At 43.9% G+C, this 23,703-nt stretch overlaps 1 pseudogene across 1 annotated transcript; it reads left to right on the top strand.

Annotated features, from left to right (window-relative positions):
• The first annotated feature begins 7,977 nt into the window (after positions 1-7,977).
• Positions 7,978-22,081, top strand: LOC309336338 (vomeronasal type-2 receptor 26-like; annotated as a pseudogene). Its single transcript has 5 exons — positions 7,978-8,114; positions 9,699-9,981; positions 10,269-11,078; positions 14,066-14,192; positions 21,180-22,081. The product of its transcript is annotated as a vomeronasal type-2 receptor 26-like (transcript).
• The last annotated feature ends 1,622 nt before the right edge of the window (positions 22,082-23,703 follow it).

Here is a 23,703-nt window from a genome sequence, read left to right as displayed (position 1 = left end):
TTCCGGCGGGCTTTGGGACCTGGCTCCCTATCCGGGCTACCTGCTGTGTCGCTCGCCTGTACATTTGTTTTTTTTTTTTTTTTTATAATAATTTTTATTGATTTTACAACATAAACAAAAAACAAACAAACATAATGCGACTTCCCCAAACCTCCCCTTCACTGCATCCAAATTTCAAAATTTTTAGCAATTCTTCATCCCATTTTTATATTTAGTTCTCTTTAAAAAGAGTTTCTGCTTTATAAATTTCGATTTATAGCTGTAATTCTTTGTGTCCAATCCCCTGACATCTTAACATTCCGAAATTTTACAACAATTTTTAAGATAGATTTTAAATTTTTTCCAGTCCTCCTCCACTGTCTCTTTCCTCTGGTCACGGATTCTGCCGGTCATCTCTGCCAGTCCCATAAATTCAGTCACCTTGGTCTGCCATTCTTCCAGAGTAGGTAATTCTTTAGTCTTCCAATACTTCGCCAAAAGGATTCTTGCTGCTGTTGTTGCGTACATAAAAAAGGTCCTATCTTTCTTTGGTACCAATTGGCCGACCATGCCCAGGAGAAAAGCCTCCGGTTTCTTTACAAATGTCCACTTAAGGATTTTCTTAATTTCATTATAGATCATTTCCCAGTAGGCCTTAATCTTTGGGCAGGTCCACCAAAGGTGATAAAAGGTTCCTTCACATTCATTACACTTCCAGCAATTGTTATTGGGCAAATGATATATCTTTGCTAGCTTGACTGGGGTCATGTACCACCTATAGATCATTTTCATTAAGTTCTCTTTCAGGGCACTACATGCCGTAAATTTAATACCTGTGGTCCATAACTGCTCCCAGTCAGCAAACATAATATCATGGCCGATATCTTGTGCCCACTTAATCATGGCTGATTTAACCGTTTCATCTTGTGTGTTCCATTTTAGCAGCAGATTATACATTCTAGACAAATTCTTAGTATTGGGTTCTAGCAATTCTGTTTCTAACTTTGACCTCTCCTTCTGAAATCCTAGTTTTCTGTCCTGCTTAAAAGTTTCATTAATCTGGTAATAATGTAACCAATCTCGGACTTTAGGTTTCAATTTCTCAAAACTCTGTAGTTTCAACTTTTCACCATCATATTCTATAATTTCACAATATTTTGGCCAGTCTGTATCCATGTTCAATCTTTTTACCGCCTTAGCTTCCATTGGTGACAGCCACCTGGGGGTTTTACTTTCAAACAAATCTTTATATCGATTCCATACATTATACAATGCTTTCCTAATAATATGATTTTTAAAATTTCTATGTACCTTTACCTTGTCATACCATAAATATGCATGCCAACCAAAACTATTATCATAACCTTCCAAGTCCAGAATGTCTGTATTCTCAAGAAGTAGCCATGGTTTCAGCCAGCAAAAAGCTGCTGCTTCATAATAAAGTTTTAAGTCCGGCAGGGCAAAGCCCCCTCTATCCTTTGCGTCAGTCAAAATCTTAAATTTAATTCTGGGTTTTTTGCCCTGCCAGACAAATTTAGATATATCTTTCTGCCACTTCTTGAAACAGTCCATCTTATCTAAAATTTGCAATGTCTGGAACAAAAACAACAATCTCGGCAATACATTCATCTTAATTACAGCAATTCGGCCTAACAAGGAAAGTCTCAATCTTGACCATATATCAAAATCTTTCTTCACTTCAGCCCAGCATTTCTCATAGTTATCTTTAAATAGGTTCACATTCTTAGATGTTAAATTCACCCCCAGATATTTTACCTTTTTAGTAATTTCCAAACCAGTTTCTCTTTGAAAACTATCTTTTTCCTCCACCGTAAGATTTTTTTCCAACACCTTTGTCTTGTGTTTATTCAATTTAAAACCTGCTACCTGACCAAATATTTCAATAAGTTCCAAAACTCTTTTTGTGCTAGTTTCTGGCTGTTGTAATGTCAAAACTAAGTCATCTGCAAATGCTCTTAGCTTATAATGTTTAGTTCCGACCTGTATACCTTTAACCAGCTGGTCTCTTCTAATCATATTAAGGAAAACCTCCAGTACCGATATAAACAATAGAGGGGAAATTGGGCATCCCTGTCGTGTCCCTTTCTCTATTGGAATTTCATCCATAACCATACCATTTACAATAAGTTTAGCCTTTTGCTCAGAATAAATTGCACTTATACCATTTTCAAAGTTCTTGCCTACCCCCATTCCTTGGAGATTCCTCTTCATAAAGCTCCAACAAATATTGTCAAAGGCTTTCTCTGCATCCACAAAAATCAAAACAGCTTTTCTATTTATATCAGTTTCCAAAAGTTCTAGAATATCTATAATATTCCTCACATTGTCTGACAATTGCCTGCCTGGTAGAAAGCCTGTTTGGTCCCTGTGAATCTCCTCTAACAAAACTTTTTTGAATCTTTTTGCTAGAATATCTGCAAAAATTTTATAATCCACATTCAAAAGTGATATAGGGCGGTAATTCTTGACTTGATGTTTCTCAGTTTCTGTCTTTGGTATAAGTGAGATGAATGCTTCCTTCCACGATTCGGGAGCCTTTTTCCCCTCCAAAATTTGATTGCAGACTTCTTTCAGTGGTTGTATTAACCAATCCTTCAATACTTTATAATATCTCGCGGTTAGTCCATCTGGTCCTGGTGATTTTCCCAGCTTCATATCCTGGATGGCACTCTCTATTTCTTGATCTGTAATTTTCTCATTTAAACTCCTTCTGTTGTTTTCAGAGATTTTTGATAGTCCGTATTTTCCAATAAATTCTTCTATCTCCTGTTCATTTTTTGGCCCTTGTTTGTATAATTTCTTAAAGAAACTTTGAAAACAATTACTTATCTCATTTGGTTTATTAATAGACTTCCCATCTACTTCGAGTGATGTCACTGTATTCAGTTTTTGTCTCTTTTTCAGTTGCCAAGACAGTAGCTTCCCACATTTATCTGCAGACTCAAAAGTCTTTTGTCTCATTTGTTTAATTTTCCATTCTATTTCCTGGTTCATCAATTCCATATATTGTGTTTGATAAAATTTTATTTCTCTTAATATCTCCTGGGATTTAGGCTTAGATCTCAGTTTCTTCTCCCCTTCTTTTATTAGATTCCAAATCTTCTCTTTCTTCTCATTCTGTTTTTTCCTCTTTATTAAATTCTGTTGTATTAGGAAGCCACGCATCACGGCTTTACTTGCGTCCCAAATGATTCTTTTTTCTGTGTCTGATCTCAAATTGATCTCGAAGTAGTCTTTAAGTGTTTTTGGGCCTTTTTGCAAATTTCCTCATCTCCAAAGAGGGTGTCATTCATTCTCCATCTAAAGGTTCCAGCTGTTGTCAGATTCATTTCCATCTTGACAGCATTGTGGTCAGAACAGGTCTTTGGGCAGATTTCTGTTTTTTTAACCTTTGATGCCAGATTACTAGAAATCCATATTTGATCAATTCTAGTCCATGTCATTTTTGCTTCAGAGAAGAAGGTCCCCTCCCTTTCCAGAGGGTTCCTAGTTCTCCAAATATCAATCAGATCCATAGTGTCAGTCAGGTCAAAAAAAGTCTTTGGTAGTCTTCCATCATTAGATATTGTTTGTCTTTGGGCCTTATCCATATTTGTAGAGACGACTCCATTCATGTCACCCATCATTATAATTTTAAAGTCCAAAAAGTCCATTAAAGTCTCATGCAACTTCTTAAAGAATTCAGCCTTCCCCTCATTTGGTGCATAAACTCCAACAATCAATATTTTTTCTCCATGAATTTGGATTTCCACTGCCAGGTATCTTCCTTGATCATCCTTAAAGATCAATTTTGGTTCAAATTTTTCCTTGACATAAATCACAACTCCTCTTTTCTTGACTCTGTCTGATGATATAAATTCTTGTCCTAATCTCTTATTTGTTAAAAGTTTTCTATGTGTCCTGGCAATGTGGGTTTCTTGTAGACAGATTACATCTAGATGTTCCTTCTTTAATAAATGAAATACTTGGCCCCTTTTTCGAGGGTGGTTCAAACCATTGCAGTTCCAACTGAAGAGTTGCAGAGACATTTTGGTTACTGGGTAGATCTTCCACCGACTGCACCCAGTTGTTGTTCCTCCTCGGTCGGTGCTCGGTTCAGTCCAAAAGATAGATTTGAGATGTCCGGTACTTCCTCCTCACTGACAGTTCCTTTCTGAAGATCCTCTTGATTTCTTTCCAAAAAGATCTCTTTATCCTGGTTTGTTTTTATTTTAATTTTCTTCCCTTTGTAGCTAAAGGACAGCCCTTGTGGAAATTCCCACCTGAATGGGATATTGTTCTTCTTAAGTAGATCAACTAGTTCTTTAAATTGAGATCTAACCTCCAAAAAATATTTAGGAATATCCTTGAAGATTTGAATCTGAGAATTTTTAATGACCAAGGCCTTCTGGAAGTGTAGGTTCAATATTTTGTCTCTTTGTTCCTTTGATCCTAAGGTAATTAAACAATCTCTTGGCTTCTTCCCTTGCTTCCTGCCAATCCGAAAGGCTGAAGTTATCATAAATTCATCTTCCTCTCCATCTAGCTCATCATTCCAGAAGTCTTGAAATTTATCTGTGAGAAATTCCCCAAGCTTGTCCTCTTCCTCTTCTGGAACCAGTCTTAATTTCAGATTCTTACTTTTCCTTTCCAGTTCTAGTAGGGCTAATGCTGAATCATGTTCATGTACTTTTTTTACAATAGGCGCAAACTTTCCTTTGGTTTCTTCAGCAGTGGACCTGGCACTCTCAGCTATTCTCCTTGTTTCCGTGGATTCTTGAACCAAACGGTTTATAGAATCTGTATTAGATGAAATTGTTGTTGTATTCAGGTCTAGTCTTGTTGTCAATTCCGTCAGTTTCTTAGAGTTCTCTGTAGACTGTTTGGTAAGTTCTGCAGATTGCTTAGTGAGTACTTCTAGTGACTGATTTATTTTAAGCAGGGCCTGTGTCATTGACTCCATTGATGCTGCTGTTATTTTTTCTTGTGCAGCTGCTGCTCCTGATAAGGAGCCTCTTTTTTGAGCTTGTTTTTGAGCCTGCTTTGTTTTACTTCTTGTTGAAATCTCTTCTGACGGGTTGCTCATAACTCAAGGTCATTCACACAGGAAAGTTGCAAGTGGAAAATCCCACTGGATACACTGTAATGTAACTAAAGCCCTCTAGAGGGGGAAATTGTAACCATCCAAAGGCACCCAGAACAAAGAAACAGAAAGTCCAAAGGCAAAAGTCCCATTAAAAGTCTTTAGTTTGTAGCACTTTACTGTTAAAATTGTAATCCACCAAAGTCCCGAGTATGTTTCAAAATAAGTCTTATTTTGTAGCCGCTGTCCTTTGACAGCTCACTTGACAGTTCCTTTTTTCAGGCGATCGCTGCTCCGGCAGCCTGGCCAGAAGTATCGGCAGCAGAGGTTTTTTATTCCTTATCCCTTTCTTTTGCAGGTTAAATTAATTCTGTTTCCTCCCCCCCTTCTCCTGCACAACAGGGGGGAGATCCTTTCGATGTCTGGTTTAATAAGAGTTAAAAGGAAAGTCCATTTAAACACAGCTTAGTCTTTTCATTGCTCCGTTAGTCATGCAGTTCCGGGAGGCTGACTTCCTTAATTTTGCCTTCCCGTTTTCAGCCAAATCTTCTAAATTTTTAAGTCCCGTTTTACTTTTGCGATCTTACTCACGGGTATTGTTGTTGCCAATCGTTGATTTCAGAAAGGAATCGGCGCTCTCCGTTAATGGCGACGCGGCTTCACTCCGCAAGCTGGGTAGCGATCCTCAGCACCGCGCTCACCCCGATGCCGCTCCGGAGCCTTTAAAAAGGCTCTTTCACGATGCCGGGGGGGCGCGAAGGTGCCCACCGAATCTCCTTGCTCACAGGCTTCAGCGCCTGTGATTTTAGGGGTCCCCCGCTTGCCGTAGCGGGTAAGACCCGAACTTACGGAGCAGTCCTGCCTCGGAGCTCGAGGCTAGGACCGCCATCAAACGCTGGCGCCGACCGGAAGTCCGCTCGCCTGTACATTTGAACTTGGCGCGCGCGCCCAGCCGATGACTTTCCTCTTGACCGTTTCCCCGCTCTCCGATGGAGGCGTGGCCAATCCTGACTCCTCTCCTCCCTCTGGTGGTGAGAAGACTGGTCCCGATGCCTGGGACTCCTCCCCCCCACTACGCTCCGGTGGGGACGCTGGTCCTGATTTCCAACTGCTGCTCAGGGAGTCCCCGCTGGCCCCTTCCTTCTGGGGTTTCCCCCTTGGCACCCCCCTTGCCCTGGCCATCGGCGCTCCTCTCTGTGAATCTTCCGATTCGCTGGAGAGACTCGTGGACTCTCTCTGACCACTGTCACTGCCTACACCCCCCTCGTATTCCTCCTCCTCACTCTCCATTTGCTCCTTCTCCTGTGTCTCTGCTCCTGAACCCCTGACAACGTGTGTCACTCCTCATGCTGTGCCAGCATTGTTGGACATGAAAGGAACTTATTTTTCTATCCCAAGCAAAGAAGATGAAGTGCCAAGCACTGCTCATGCACCCGCAGTTGCAGTTTCGAGTTACTGAGACTCTTAACCTGGTTACGCTACCACCTATGGGAGAGGATGGGCCTCCAACACCTGACTGCATATATTCCAGCAGGCCTGATTTGAAGAATGAAGCCAACCCCAGGCAGTATCAGATTGGACTGCTACGACTGATCTACGCCGCCTCACGTTTTTGAACCAACCTCGGTGTCAGTTTGACTTCCTTCCTCCTGTCCCGGAGCAACGCAGACCCAATCGGTGAACTCCAATAAGGCTACAAGTCAACAGTATGATGCAGCAGTGGAAAAGCTAACATTATTCTAGGTTGCATCATCAGACGTAGAGTGTCCAGAACAAGGGAACCAAGAGCATTATTCTATTCTGCCTTGGAATACTGTGTCTAGTTCTGGGTGCCACAATTTAAGAAGGATATTGACAAGCTGGAACATGTGCAGTTGGTTGAGAGAGTCGGCTATGTTTAGCCTGGAGAAGAGGACAGTGAGAGGAGATCTGATAGGCATATCTAAAGGGCTGTCCCATGGAAGATGAGGCGAGCTTGCTTTCGCCTGCCCTGGAGACTAGGACCTGAAGGAATGTGGGAATTGCACTAGATAACCCTCTGGATCCCTTCCAATTCTACAATTCGAAGAAGAAGAAGAGGAGGAGGAGGAGGAGGAGTTTGGATTTGTTATGCCGCTTTATCACTACCCTAAGGAGTTTCAAAGCGGCTAACAATCTCCTTTTCCCTTCCTCCCCCACAACAAACACTCTGTGAGGTGAGTGAGGCTGAGAGACTTCAGAGAAGTGTGACTGGCCCAAGGTCACCCAGCAGCTGCATGTGGAGGAGCAGGGAATCAAACCCAGTTCACCAGATTATGAGTCCACCGCTCTTAACCACTACACCACACTGGCTCTCCAGTGAGTCTCCAGTGAGTCTATGTGTCTGTTGGGTGGGTGGGTGAAGTTTGGCCTAAGCTTTGCTAAGAGACAACTAAGAGGCGTGCTGGATCATACCTCAAACATCTGTGACTTTTTGCAAATATGTTTCTCTCCAGCTCTGCGTCTGCCCCTCAAGTCACCAAGAGACTCCAGAATATTGCAGAGATGAAACTTCTTTGCCTTATAATTATCCAAATCATAGTGATTTGTTCTTGCCAAAGGTGTTTCTGCAACTTTCCAAAGCATCAGAAAGAATAGAAGCAAGTGGTTATTTGCTGCACTGTGGTTTTTTGGGAAAGTGTCAGAGACAGACTGAGTCAAGATTTCCCATAGGGGAAGAGGGATATATTCCTGTCTGGGGTTTAATGGCTGAACAGCGTGCATACTGGTGAAACCACACCAGCTTTGTTCTTGCAAGAGTTTTTCGCTTCTTCTGCTTAACTGTCTCTGGAGGTAAAAGCAACCACAGTGGCAGAATGATATTCCTGCTGTTGCTACTGCTGCTGCTAATGCCCCATGAAGTATGCGGGAAACTGAAGGCAACATGCTCCTTGAATATGATCAAGGGGGAAAATGAACCATTCAATTTCTACCGGCCTGGTGAATTCTTCATTAATGGGATTATATCTCCAAGAAATATTTATAAACAATGGCCATACAACTTTTCCCAGACCCCCTCACCAAAGCTTCTAGTGTAAGTAATGTCACCATCACTCCAAAGGTTTGTATATATCAGGGAAACGGCTATTATTTCATGTCTGGGAGCCTGTGATCCCCTAGCAATTGCTGAATTATAGCTGCCAATCATTTGCCCTGCTGGCTGAGGCTGATGGGAGTTGGAGTCCAGCAGCAGGATCCCCCCCCCACATCTGCCCTATTTTCTTGTTCCCTGTCTCTTCCTGGCTAAAATGCTGCTCTAGCTAAGCTGCTGTGCTGCCTGTTAAAAATGGCAACAGAAGAATGCAAATGACTCTAGCTGGAGATCAAAAAAATGCTTTGAATTAATGCACCTGGTTTGGGATTAAAATATCCCACCTGCATGAGGGGAGAGAGGGTGGCATGAAATATAGGGAATTTCTGAAAAGCATGTGTCAGAGCTGCCTCTAGGTCCCAGCTCACAGAGGACCAACGCCAGGTTGATGTAATGTACAAAAGTCTTTATTGAAGTTTAGTTTCCATTCCAACGCCAGAGCGTGCAGCCCTACGTCTTGACCTTAGATCGGCGAAGTCCCCTCTGAGTCACTGCCCCTTCCGCACCAGTTTAAGATCCTAGCCCGGCTCCACCTCCTGCGCTGTTCCTTCCTCCTCTGGGTCCTTCTGCCCCCTGGGGTTTCCTCCCTCCTGGACTCTTCTGACGCTGACCCCCCTGAGTCTTGCCCTTCCTTCCGGCGGGCTTTGGGACCTGGCTCCCTATCCGGGCTACCTGCTGTGCCGCTCGCCTGTACATTTGAACTTGGCGCGCGCGCCCAGCCGGTAACCTTCCTCCTGACCGTTTCCCCGCTCTCCGATGGAGGCGTGGTCAATCCTGACTCATCTCCTCTCGCTGGTGGTGAGAACACTGGTCCCGATTCCTGGGACTCCTCCCCCCTACTGCGCTCTGGTGGGGAAGCTGGTCCTGATTTCCAACTGCTGCTCAGGGAGTCCCCGCTGGCCCCTTCCTTCTGGGGTTTCCCCCTTGGCACCTCCCTCGCCCTGGCCATCGGTGCTCCCCTCTGTGAATCTTCCGATTCGCTGGAGAGGCTCGTGGAATCCCTCTGACCACTGTCACTGCCTACACCCCCCTCGGATTCCTCCTCCTCGCTCTCCATCTCCTCCCTCTCCTGTGCCTCTGCTCCTGAGCCCCTGACAGCATGGATTTTATTTCTTTCATTTTTTATCTGTAAGTCCCATTAGGGGTAAAGGTGGAGTATAAATACAGTGGTACCTCTGGTTACGTACTTAATTCGTTCCGGAGGTCCGTTCTTAACCTGAAACTGTTCTTAACCTGAAGCACTACTTTAGCTAATGGGGACTCCCACAGCTGCCACACCACTGCCGCGCAACTTCTGTTCTCATCCTGAAGCAAAGTTCTTAACCCAAAGTACTATTTCTGGGTTAGCGGAGTATGTAACCTGAAGCGTATGTAACCTGAAGCGTATGTAATCCGAGGTACCACTGTATTTAATACTATGAATAATAATAATTGCATACTGGATCTACAAACCATGATTTGAAGACAATGTTGGTTTTCATTAAATGGTGAATAGTGGTTTGACACCTTGTGATTTTTTTATTGCAGTTCAAAAAGTTACTACTACTGGTACATCTTACTCTTCTTGTTCACCGTCCAGGAGATCAATCAGAATCCCAGGATCCTACCCAACATCACCCTGGGCTACAATCTCTATGAGAACTATTTTGATAGAAGGACGACTTCACGTGCAATGTTGGACCTTGGCACAAGCAATATTCCAAACTACAGCTGTGGAAAAAGGAATAAACTTCTGGCTGTTCTTGAAGGGGCTGATTCCGTCATCTCAAAAGAAATTTCGGACATGTCAGGCATCTACAAAATCCCACAGGTATGAGGTATGAAAGATAGAGGACAACTTTGGCAGCATAGAATTCCACTTATACTTCATGTGGTTCTAGAAGGGGCATTGCAAAGTGGGAATTCCTTAGCTATAGCATAATACCTGATCCAGGGACCTTTCTTCTAGCCTCTGCCAACTTGGCACCCTCCAGATATTTCAGACCAAAATTCCCATCAGCTCCTGCCAGCACAATTTTTTAAACATATCAGGTAAATAAATATCTCTTCCCTATTTTGATTGGCAATCGCACACTTTTTTCTTCATTTCCTCGCAAGGTCAGTTGTGGCTTTACGCGTCATCTTCATAATAATAGAGCCCAGTTCCCCTTTGTCTACCGGATGATGCCCAAAGAAGAAATTCAGTACCAGGGGATTGTCAAGTTGCTCCTGCATTTCAGATGGACTTGGATCGGCCTCATTTTTCCAGACAATGAGAATGGAGAAAGGTTTGTGAGTGACCTGACATCCCTGACTATCAACAGTGGAATTTGCATTGCCTTAGAAAAAAGAATACCAGAAAACAATCAATTTGAAATGTTCAGACTGAGTAAACCAGTTGCCATATGGAAGCAAGTCAATGTATTTGTTTACTATGAAATCACTTGCTTGGGATGGAATCCGATCATGCAATTTCAAGAAAAATTTGAGAAAGAAATTGGAGCAAAAGTCTGGATCTCAACAAGTTTTCAGGAAATTAATGTGCATTTGTCTGCTCCTCCAAATTACTTCCAGTACATCCATGGCTCTTTGTCCTTTATAATGAAGCCCCAAATAAGGAGAAAATACCAATACTATGTACCAGAATCCTATCTTCTTGGACAGTTTATCAATAAAGCATTCCGTTGCTCATATTCAAAGCACATGTTGGCTGTAAAAGGTCGGACAAGATGCAGAGAGAAGGAGAAACTGGAGACGCTGCCCCAAGAGGAGTTGGAGAGAGCCCTGTCTCAAGACAGCTACATTACGTACTTCAGTATCCAAGCTGTGGCTCAGGCCTTAAAAGCCACATATTCAGCCAGATCAAAATTCATGTTGATGGTGGGTGGAAGAGACAGGTTGGAGCATCAAAAGCTGCAGCCATGGCAGGTATTCCCCTTTCCCTTTTTGCAAACTGCAAACCATTATCCCAACTCTGGAATGAAACTTACCTATCCCCTCATCTCCATTTTGGAGGAAATTCTAATTAGTAAGGCCCATGGAGAAGGCAAACATTTCTGCCCTTTCTGGCAGGGGCGAAACTAGGCTTTATTTCACCCAGGTCAAAGACCCAGTTTGGCACACCCCCATGTTTAGCCTGGAGAAGAGGAGATTAAGGGGTGATATGATAGCCATGTTCAAATATAGAAAAGGATGTCACATAGAGGAGGGAGAAAGGTTGTTTTCTGCTGCTCCAGAGAAGCGGACACGGAGCAATCGCTCCAAACTACAAAAAAGAAGATTCCACCTAAACATTAGGAAGAACTTCCTGACAGTAAGAGCTGTTTGACAGTGGAATTTGGACTCGATGGCCCTTGTGGTCTCTTCCAACTCTATGATTCTATGATTCTATGTGCATTGTATGCACATTTGCATACACGCATGCACAGGCCGGGAGCCTAATGGCACCCCTCTGGAAGCTTCACCCAGGGCAAAAAATACAACACCTGGCTAGCCCCCGGCCCCATAGCTATGGCTCTAGAAAATAGTAATTTTCTATTAAAAGCTTTATATAACACTCTTTGCTCCCCCCCCAAAAAAATCCTCAAGGTGGTTTAACATTACAAAACAGCTGTTGATAGAATAAAACACAATGCAAGAATGAAAAAATAGCATGAAAAGCAGAGAACTTTTCATCTTTCTATAACACCTTGTTTGAACAAATTTGCCTTCAACCATTCTAGAATGCGCACATAGTAACTGTTGCATTTCACATGGAAGTTTGCAAGTGTAAAAGTTTCCCTTTCTTTCACATATTTGCATCAGGCATTGGGGATGCTCAATAAAACCACAGATCCCCCTCATATGCTGCTCTTGACTGTGAGTAGACCTGCGAGGGTCTTCTCTGTAGTGGCCCCCATTCCATGGAATAACTTCTATAGAGATACAGAGGGTGTCGGGGCAATGGTGTCTCACCAGCTACTTCTAACAAAGCTATTCAGGACCGCCTCTCCTGGTATGTCCCACAGAGGAACTTACGGTCTGCAAATAAAAACATCTTGAAGATCCCAGGCCACAGAGAGGTTAGGCTGGCCTCAACTAGAGCCAGGGCCTTTTCGGCTATGGCTCCAATCTGGTGGAACGCTCTGTCACAAGAGACCAGGGCCCTGCGGGACTTGACATCTTTCTGCAGGGCCTGCAAGACAGAGCTGTTCCACCAGGCCTTTGGTCACGGCGCAGCCTGACCCCCCTCCTCTGGCAATCTGCACAGATTTTTGCTTATTGGCTGCCATAAATTTGATTTTAATTAATTTTTATAATGAAATGTTTTTAGAATCGTTGGATTATTTTGATTGTTGTTAGCAGCCCTAAGCCCAGCTTTGGCTGGGGAGGGTGGGCTATAAATAAAAATTATTATTATTATTATTATTATTCAGAAAGGCTTCTCATGCACTGATGTGTAATACCGACTGTAGATCTACTATCCGAACTCAATGCTAAATTGCATTGGAATACATTTTATAACGTTTTTAATAGCATTTTTTTATATCTGTGTAGATCCAGCCATATTTTTTTGTATTGATCTTATTCTGTACAGCACCTTGTTATTCTATATAAAAGGTGGTCTTTGAATGGTTAAAAAAATCAAATGGAATGCCTATAAGTGCTTATCAGAACAGATGAGATGCACAGTGGCCCCAGTTCATAGGAGCTCAAAATGTGTAGGGCTGAGATACTCAATAGGGTTTCATATTTTTTTTTGTACTGGGCCTTTCCTTGTCATTCCAGCTGCACTCTTTCCTAAGAGAGGTCCGGTTTCTGAATACTTCCATGGGGAGCCTGCATTTGGATGAGAATTGGGATCTGCCAGCCAACTATGATATTGAGAACTGGGTGATGTTTCCTAATAAGTCTCGCGTTAGAGTGAAAATTGGGAGCATAGAGAGAGAGACTTCTACTGAGATAAAGTTCACTATTAACTTGGAAGCCATAGTGTGGCCCAAATGGTTTAACAAGGTAGAGGAAACTTTATTAATGTGACATCTGGTAAGCTCAAATCATTTGCTGGATAATTCCAAAAGCCCAAGACCCTCCAAGTGTCCCTATTTTCCAGGGACAGTCCTGGATTTACAGAAACCATCCCAGTTTCTGATTTGATCTCAGAATGCCCCTCTTTTCCTTAGGTAAAGGTAAAGGGACCCCTGACTGTTAGAGGTCCTGTTGTAGACGACTCTGGGGTTGCGGCGCTCATCCCGCTTTACTGGCCAAGGGAGCCGGTGTACAACTCCCGGTTATGTGGCCAGCATGACTAAGCCGTTTCTGGCAAACCAGAGCAGTGCACTGAAACACCGTTTACCTTCCCGGTACCTATTTATCTACTTGCACTTTGACGTGCTTTTGAACTGCTGGGTTGGCAGGAGCAGGGACCGAGCAACGGGAGCTCACCCCATTGCGGGGATTCGAACTGCCGACCTTCCGATCGGCAAGCCCTGGGCTCTGTGGTTTAACCCACAGTGCCACCAGTGTCCCCTCTTTTCCTTAGAATGTCCCTATTTTCATCAGAGAAATGTTGGATGGTATGGAGTTATGTGACTCCCCCGAGTCAAGGGGAAAAGTAACTATACAACTTATAGAAGACACCTGAAGGCAGCCCTGTATAGAGAAGTTTATTAATGTTTTATGCTTTATTATGTTTTTTATATATATGTTTTGAATATAAATGTTGGAACCAACAAGAAGCACACCAAAGGTGTCTCCCAGCCATGCCTTTCTTCTGCAAATTGCTTCCCTGGAAAAAAAATAATGCCTCGGGTCAGTGAGAACAAAGATCCTGCTGAGTCATTTGGAAACTCAAATTCCAAACTTCATATGAATCCAGTAAACACAAATACTCCTAACACGTTTCCTTTAATGCACAATCTTCTCTTTATGATTAGACTGTGCCTTGCTCCAGGTGTACCAAAAGCTGTCAGCTTGGATTTGCCAAAGTGGTTCCAGAAGGAGAGCCAGTTTGCTGCTATGTATGTCCTCCATGTATCAAAGGGACAATATCCACTCAGGAAGGTGGGTGACTCCAAGGGTGAGGCCATTGCTTGGGAGAATGTCAACAGGGAAAACATTCACTTTCTATAAAGACTCTGAGGATTTATTTTGAATGTTAACCCTTTTTTGGCTTCTATATCTTTAATCAGCTTCATTAATTCAAGGAAGTTGGTTGAAACAAATGATCTCAGGGAAGCAATTTGTGGGCTACAAACTGGTGATCCTAGAGAGTCAATTACAGTGCCTTCAGAGGTCAAATATTTCTATAAAATAAAACCCATTCACATGGAACAGGACCATATAAATTCAGATGGGCCCAACAATAAAAAATATCTTGAATATCCACAATTAAAGAGTTGTGTCTTCACTATATGACAAAAGCTGTACAGTAAAGACACCATCTCTGTGGAGCCTCTCTGCATTTCCTACACCACAATACAGGATTATTTTGAAGATAAAAATGGGGGAGGGGGACTTTGTGCAACACCTCCATTTCCTTGGAGGCAACGGATGGTACAATGTTAAACAGTAAATTAGGTATTGAACAAAGAAATTTTGTTCATTCCCTGCTATAAATTCTTGCTAACATCAGCATCTTAAAAAATATATGTAACACAGCACAGAAGGCTATGCAGATATCTAAACGATACTAAGGCACCCTTTTTCTCCTCCTCAGATGCAGAACATTGCACCAAATGTCCAGAAGATCAATACTCAAACACGTACCGAGATCAATGTGTTCCCAAAGTTATTACATTCCTGGCCTATGAAAACTCTTTGGGGAGCCTACTGGCTTCCATTGCTATATCCTTGTCTTTAATCACAGGCGTCATTTTAGGAATCTTCATTAAATATAAAGAAACCCCAATAGTCAAAGCCAACAACAGGGACCTCTCATACATTCTCCTCATCTTCCTCCTGATTTCCTTTTCCTCCTCCCTCCTATTCATTGGCGAGCCAGGGAAAGAGACCTGCCTTCTCCGGCAAATGGTCTTCAGCACCATTTTCTCAGCTGCTGTCTCTTCTGTTTTGGCAAAAACCATCACTGTGGTGCTGGCCTTCCTGGCCACAAAGCCAGGGAACTCAGTGAGGAGATGGCTGGGGAAGAGTCTGGCCAACTCCATTGTCCTTTCTTGCTCCGGTGTCCAAGTTGTCATCTGCACCATCTGGCTGGGAATCTCTCCCCCATTCCCAGACTCTGACATGCACTCTCAGCCTAAAGAGATCATCCTGCAGTGCAACGAAGGGTCTGTTGCCATGTTTTATGGTGCCCTTGGCTACATGGGCTTCCTGGCTGCCATTTGCTTCATGGTGGCTTTCCTAGCCAGGAAGCTTCCAGGGGCCTTCAATGAAGCCAAGCTGATCACCTTCAGCATGCTGGTCTTCTGCAGTGTTTGGGTGTCCTTTGTGCCCACCTACCTGAGCACCAAGGGGAAATACATGGTAGCCGTGCAGATCTTCTCTATCTTAGCCTCTAGTGCTGGGCTTCTGGGCTGCATGTTCATCCCAAAGTGCTACATTATTATACTAAGGCCCGATTTGAATACAAAGGAACAACTGACGGCAAAAGCTAAAAATGGCATCTGATTCTTTACATATTCAGTTTTGACACCTGTTTCCCACTACAGAGCCAGTGTGGTGTAGTGGTTAAGAGCGGTAGTCACGTAATCTGGGGAACCGGGTTCGTGTCTCCGCTCCTCCACATGCAGCTGCTGGGTGACCTTGGGCCAGTCACACTTCTTTGAAGTCTCTCAGCCCCACTCACCTCACAGAGTGTTTGTTGTGGGGGAGGAAGGGAAAGGAGAATGTTAGCCGCTTTGAGACTCCTTAAAGGGAGTGAAAGGCAGGATATCAAATCCAAACTCTTCTTCTACAGTTGTAATGAAAACCGCATAGTTGTCGTGGGAATAGGTAAACTTAAATATACATCTCTCTTTACCTTTTATTAATCACAAATGATGAAAAAGAAGCCCTGGATCACATCCCTACACAGTTTTAGATCAGACTTTAAGGGATATTGCTGTCTGTGATCACACTAGAGGATTCTTCTCCCATGGGTGGGGAACACTGCCAGAACAACTGCGTCCTTCTCAGACACCCTCCAGGTGGATGGTGACTAAGGGGGATGCAGTGGGCATAGGCCGACCCCACACTGCTTTTTGTTAGAATTCCTGCTTCATGATTGCAGTCATGGGATTTTTGTCTTTCACATGACGGTATATGTTTTGACTCCACAGAGTGGGAAGTGACAGAAACAGGATGTTTTTGTAACTGTGTTCCGTGAAGTGGGACTATTGTCCTTTTTCTCTTTGCTGTCTGATGCTAGAGAGAGAGGGGGCCATGTTGCAGTGCTCCATGTGTGTTTATATGTAAATAAAGTAGATTAGCCAAAATGCTGAGTTGCTGAGGTCTGTCACTTGCATGCTGCGCAAACTCTGCGGATCCCTAAATGTGCTGGTGTCGGTTGGCATCGGTCGCTGTGATGTTCGGGCTGAAGAAAGCTTTTGAAGCTCATGAACGAAAGACCAGGAGGGAGGGAACATGCCAGTCGGGCATGTGTCTCTGCCAGGGTCCTACTCGAGTGTAGGCTGAACTCCTGGCACTTTTGTGGGCAGTGCTGACTGCAGGGCACCTGAGCTACTGGATCCCTCCCAGATGCCCTTGAGCTTTACTCTGTTTGTGACCTGACCATATAACAACTAGATTTCTTGACTCCAGAGTGGCAGATTAAATTGGTAAATGATCTAGCTGTTTGCCGCAATGTACCTGCTTATCAGTTACTCCAGGGATGAGTTTTAGTTCCATGCAAACACTGATGCACACATTTGCTTTATTTATGACACCTTGACATTTTGAAGAAAAAGCTTGTTTCCCCAAATTTATGTCATGTGGCACAATAGTAATCCTAAGGAATAAATATTAAACTGTGCATTTCAAAGGAAGTGTTTAATGTTCCTTTTTCATATGAGAATTCCCTTTCCCTTTTTACACAGGAATCAGTGAGGTCCTATGAGAGTCAGTGTGGTGTAGTGGTTAAGAGTGGTAGACTCGTAATCTGGGGAACTGGGTTCGCGTCTCCGCTCCTCCACATGCAGCTGCTGGGTGACCTTGGGCTAGTCACATCTCTCTGAAGTCTCTCAGCCCCATTCACCTCACAGAGTGTTTGTTGTGGGGGAGGAAGGGAAAGGAGAATGTTAGCCGCTTTGAGACTCCTTCGAGTAGTGATAAAGTGGGATATCAAATCCAAACTCTTCTTCCTAAACTTTATTTAAGGCATAGCCATTTGTATGGGTAATGCAGCATTCTCTTGCTCCAATGTTATACTCCATGATGTTCTCAACTGAAGTCTCCTAAGGGACCCCAGACTAAGGAAGGGTGAGAGATTGCTATTGTTTTGGACTGATGATTGTTTTCAAGTGAAGAGCTTATCTCTCACGGGCATAGATTCTTGATCCTGACTGAATCTTCAGTATAATGTATATTTGCTCCCATCCCTATTTTTTTGTGGGTCTTATATGCTCATGCCCTATATTTCTTGCCTGGAATGTGAGCTTCCCAGAGCACATTCATCACTGGGAGATCATAGAATCATAGAATCATAGAGTTGGAAGAGACCACAAGGGCCATCGAGTCCAACCCCCTGCCAAGCAGGAAACACCATCAGAGCACTCCTGACATATGGTTGTCAAGCCTCTGCTTAAAGACCTCCAAAGAAGGAGACTCCACCACACTCCTTGGCAGCAAATTCCACTGTCGAACAGCTCTTACTGTCAGGAAGTTCTTCCTAATGTTTAGGTGGAATCTTTTTTCTTGTAGTTTGGAACCATTGCTCCGTGTCCACTTCTCTTTGTCCTGCTGCTGCCACTGCTCCTGCCACCAACTAGCTGCTTCTGCTGCCGCTACACACACTGTCCATCAGTCGCTGGCAGAGAAGCTGCCATTGGTGTCTATTTTAGGCAAGATCACACCAATTTAGGCTGATCTTGTCCCAAATGGCTGTGATCTTGCCCAAAAATCAGTGCTGATGGTGCCAGTGCTTCTCCACCACCTGCACATGGATGCGCTGCCAGGAGAGACCTTCTGAAACCTGAAGCAGCAACCACACCTGCTTCATAGCTTGGCTGACTCTGCTTCCATTCTTCCTTGTGCAGCTGCTGCAAAATGGCCTTGTATGTTTGACCAGTTGTGTCTTAACTACCGATTACAAGCTGCCACTGTTGGAAATTTGCCCGGGAAGGCCGCCAACTTCCCAAGACTCCAGGGCATCTCTCCGGTGGTCCTCCCTGGCTATAAATCTCCCTCAGTCCAAAGAGACTATAAGTGACCCTTCCCTCCTGAGAGGAGCACACTCGTTTTCTTGCATATCATAGCAGAAGAAAGAGTCAATCGTAGTTCTAAAACTATTTTATTTTACAGTCTATATACAAAGACTTCATCAGCATGTCTATGCCCTCTGAGCACCAATGCAGAACAGCATCACAAACAGAAGTGAAACTAACTTCCAACAGTACTCCAACAGTATTGAGACTTCCTGTCTCATGCTCTCAGACACTCACATGATACAGTGGTGCCCCGCAAGACGAATGCCTCGCAAGACGGAAAACTCGCTAGACGAAAGAGTTTTCCGTTTTGGAGGTGCTTCGCAAAACGAATTTCCCATGGGCTTGCTTCGCAAGACGAAAATGTCTTGCGAGTTCCTGCATTTTTTCCCCCTCCCCCCTTTTTCTAAGCCGCTTATCCGCTTATCCGCTAAGCCGATAAGCCGCTAAAAGCCGCTAAAAGCCGCTAAACCGCTAATAGCGCTAATCCGCTAAGCCATCAATGGGCTTGCTTCGCAAGACGAAAAAACCGCTAGACGAAGAGACTCGCGGAACGGATTCTTTTCATCTTGTGAGGCACCACTGTATAAACCAGTGTTTCCCAAGCTTGGGTCTCCAGCTGCTGTTGGACTACAATTCCCATCATCCCTGACCATTGGTCTTGCTAGCAAGGGATGATGGGAGTTGTAGTCCAAAAACAGCTGGAGGCCCAAGGTTGGGAAACACTGATATAGACAACATAGTGCTACTGCTGGAGCAGCACGGATGGATACAAATCCTAACAGCCACTACCACTCCCTCTTACCACAGGCAGCACAGACATGAAAGGGGATGATCAAGGAAGTACTACAATCCTGGGATAATGAGATAGGACAACTATCCAGATTCAGTTCACTTGGGGAGTGAAGGCAACAGCATCCACCTCTTTCCAGGGCCTCCTTTTCTCTCACCTCCAAATGTTATACTCTGTAGAATTCACCCAGCATAGCCATGTGAGAGATGACCCAAAGCCTGAAGTGTGGCAAAACTCAGAGTAAGCAGATTATGTCAAAGAGATTTCTCTGCCATACTGTTTTGCATCAAGAGTGTTTTCCTTGAAAGAAAAACGGATGGGGTTAGTGGGGCTAGAAATCTTTATGGTTCCTTTTCCAACTCTTTGAATACAGTAGAGATAAATACTGCTAACACTTTCCCCTTAATGCACCTTATTCTCTTTATGGTTAGACAATGCCTCGCTCCAGGTGTACTGAAAGCTGTCGCCCTGGATATGCCAAGTTGGTTCTAGAAGGAGAGCCAGTTTGTTGCTATGCTTGTGATTCATGTGTGGAAGGGACGATCTCCACCCAGGAAGGTGGGTGACTCCAGGGGGGACGGCATACCTTCGGAGAATCACAGGAGGGTGGAGAGTTACCCAGAGATGTTTTGTTTGAAGATTCTAAAGACACTTTTGAATCTAGGTCTTTTGTTGGCTTCTCCATTGTTCAATGTCTTCACATCGAGTCAGCGTGGTATAGTGGTTAAAAGCGGTGGACTCGTAATCTGGTGAACCGGGTTCGCTTCCCCGCTCCTCCACATGCAGCTGCTGGGTGACCTTGGGCTAGTCACACTTCTCTGAAGTCTCTCAGCCTCACTCACCCCACAGAGGGTTTGTTGTGGGGGAGGAAAGGAAAAGGAGATTGTTAGCCACTTTGAGACTCCTTCAGGTAGTGATAAAGTGGGATATCAAATCCAAACATTGGGCCACAGTGATCCATGTGACGGTCACCTCCAGGCTTGATGATTGTAACTCGCTCTATGCGGGGCTGCCCTTGAAACTGACCCAGAAACTCCAGCGGGTGCAGAATGCCGCGGCGAGGCTCCTTAAGGGGTCCTTGCCTTGGGATCACATTCAACTGCACTGGCTCCTAGTGGAGTACAGAGTCAGGTTTAAGGTGCTGGTTTTGACATTTAAAGCCCTATACGGCCAAGGACCCACGTACCTACAGGACTGCCTCTCCTGGTATGCCCCACGGAGGACCTTAAGGTCCACAAATGACAACATTTTGGAGGTCCCAAGTCGCAAGGTGGTTAGATTGGCCTCAGCTAGGGCCAGGGCCTTTTCAGTACTGGCCCCAACTTGGTGGAACGCTCTGTCACAAGAGACTAGGGCCCTGCGGATAGGGCCTGCAAGACAGAGCTGTTCCGCCTGGTCTTTGGTTTGGACTCAGTCTGACTCTTATGTTTCCCTCCCCTTATGGTTTTGATCTATGGGCTACTTTTAAAATGAGGCTGCATTTTAAATTGTATTTTAACCTGTATTTTAAATTGGTTTTTCCCCCCTTTTATGTTTTTTTTAGTAATTTTACTGGTGTTAGCCTCCCTGAGCCCAGCTCTGGCCGGGGAGGGCAGGGTATAAATAAATTTATTATTATTATTATTATTATTATTATTATTATTATTAAATCCAGGAAGTGAGCTGAAGGAAATTATTTAAAAATAAGTATTACCTCTCAGCTTTATCCGACATCATAAAGTTGTTTTGGAAACCAGAATGAGAAATATCTCAAGCTCCAACTCCTTGGAGGAAAGGCAGGATAAATGTGCAGACCTTCAATAATGAACATTTTCATTGCTTTCCCTATTAAAAATTCTTATTTCCTTCCCACCATCAGCATCTGAGCCCAAATCTATTCTTTCCCCCCCTCCTCAGATGCAGAACATTGCACCAAATGTCCAGAAGATAAGTACTCAAACAACGACTGAGATAAATGTTTTCCCAAGATTATCATTTTCCTATCACATAAAGAAAACCTGGGGATTCTCCTGGCTTGCTTTGCTCTATTCTTGTCGTTAACCACAGTTATTGTGTTAGGAGTCTTCATTAAAAACAAGGACACTGCTGTAGTTAAAGCCAACAACCGGGATCTCTCCTACATTCTCCTCGCCTCCATCCTGCTTTCCTTTTTGTTCTCCTTCTTGTTCATTGGCCAGCCAAAGAAGGTGATCTGCCTTCTCCGACAAACAGCCTTCTGCATCATCTTCTCAGTTGCCGTCTCTTCTGTGTTAGCTAAAACCATCACTGTGGTGCTGGCCTTCCTGGCCACAAAGCCAGGGAACAAGGTGAAAAGATGGCTGGGGAAGAGTTTGGCCAACTCTATTATAATTTCCTGCTCTAGTCTTCAAGTTGTCATCTGCACCATCTGGTTGGGAATTTCTCCTCCATTCCCAGATTCTGAAACGCATTCTCAGACTAGACAGATAGTCCTGCAATGCAACGAAGGGTCTGTTGCCATGTTTTATATTGCCCTTGGCTACATGGGCTTCCTGGCTGCCGTCTGCTTTACAGTGGCTTTCCTAGCCAGGAAGCTGCCTGGGGCCTTCAATGAAGCCAAGCTGATCACCTTCAGCATGCTGGTCTTCTGCGGTGTTTGGGTGTCCTTTGTTCCCACCTACCTGAGCACCAAGAGGAAATACACGGTAGCCGTGCAGGTCTTCTCCATCTTGACCTCCAGTGCTGGGCTTCTGGGCTGCATCTTCCTTCCCAAGTGCTACATTATTCTACACAGGCCTGATCTGAATACAAAGGCATATTTAACAATAAAACAAAAGTAGAAATCTGATGCTGAAACAGTTTTTTATTAAGTCTTTAAACAGGTGCAAGGTTCCTTAGAATTCTCAGTTATGTAAGATGGTTAAAACAGGAGAAATTATATATCTGCCTATTGTCATTAACACTTCTGCACACGGTATAAGAGCTCCAGAGGAGTCGGGAAGCAAGAGAGAGGCACGCAAGAGAGAGGCTCGCATTCTTCCCAGACAGTAGTTTATCAATTCTCCATTGCTGTGAGAAGGACAGGAAAGCAGAGTGTGCTGGAGAGAAACTGACTCTCTCAAGTGACACAGGCAATGTCAGAATGCGGGAGCAGGTAAAGCAGTTCTACACTAGAAGGAGAGTTAATTCATCCAAGGAGCAGACGTATGGGAAAGGTCACAGACAGAAAACAAAGCCGGAAGCGGAAAGGGCATATGTTCCGGATATTCTGCCGTACCTGGAATCACTCCCCAGAAGGGTCAACTGATTCATAAGTCACCGATGTGTCACTAGGTGTCCGATCCTGCATGCTTGTATTGCTATAAAGCTTCAAGCTAATGACGACTTGCGTGTTGTGTTATCAACATGGCAGCCTGGCTCCTGACACCTATTTTCCTGGTACCGAATCTCAGATAATCTACTTTAAACGTGTAACCTGAAGTATTAAAAATAAAAAATAAAAAAGACATAGTTTAGGTAATCACTCTTTAGTAATGCACTAAAGCACATATGTAACTGATCAACAATAATGACTACACTCATGAAATGTACCTTACCCTTCCCTGATCATATGTGTATGTGACAATTATTAGGGAAGATGGAAGATAGCAGTATTCATAGGAAATATGGATCCCTCCCAAGTGTGGAAAGTTGACTGCAATTCCAGCTGTAGCTTCCATGTGCTTTGAGTACCTAATCTGGAACTATTTAGTGTCCTGTAGGTGAGGAGATGTGGTTTGGGCTGGCCAAAACTGTTTTACTCTGTCCCCAGGAACCACCTGAAATGGCTGAACATTACTGGGGTCCACATTTGCAAATTGCTAAATTATTCATCCTGTGTTTTCCTTGTGACAAATGACTCTGCTTTCTTCAATTATTTCCTGGCCTAATTCAAAATGCTGGCTTTTGGGTTTATAAGGGACATTCTATTTTACATCAGTATTACTGGGTGGGAGAGGAGGCGTTTTTCGTAAGGGTATATTTTTCTTCAGTAATCTTCTGTCCACATTTGCTAATCTCCCCTGCCCACTGGATCATTGGAGAGTTTTGGCAGAAAGAGCCACACAAATAATTCATGGTTCATGGCAGAGCCAAGTCTTTCCCTTATCATTATGGAAATAATGGTGATTTGGCTCCCTAATTCTGCCAAAGCTCAAGGGATTTCTCTGAAGATCACATTTGAGACCAGTAACAGAAACAGCAGAATCAGGAATAAGTGTACACAGTTTTTTTGCATCCTGCCTGAATCCTGATTCTGCACGCTGTTGAGAGCTTAGACTGGGATTTGAGGCAGGCAGGGATGCTGTCAGTTTGAAGCTTAGTAGCAACCCCATTGGATGAGAAGCCCTTAGCTGAACTCCATCTGTATTAACAAAGTCCCTCGTGCAGCTTTGGTCTTGCAAGAGGGTTTTGGCGATTCTGA

The sequence above is a fragment of the Podarcis erhardii genome, assembly GCF_964252035.2.
Source record: "Podarcis erhardii genome assembly, chromosome: 2".
Taxonomy (NCBI): domain Eukaryota; kingdom Metazoa; phylum Chordata; class Lepidosauria; order Squamata; family Lacertidae; genus Podarcis; species Podarcis erhardii.
The sequence above is the reverse complement of the archived record's forward strand: the minus strand, read 5'-3'. Positions and strand labels throughout refer to the sequence as shown.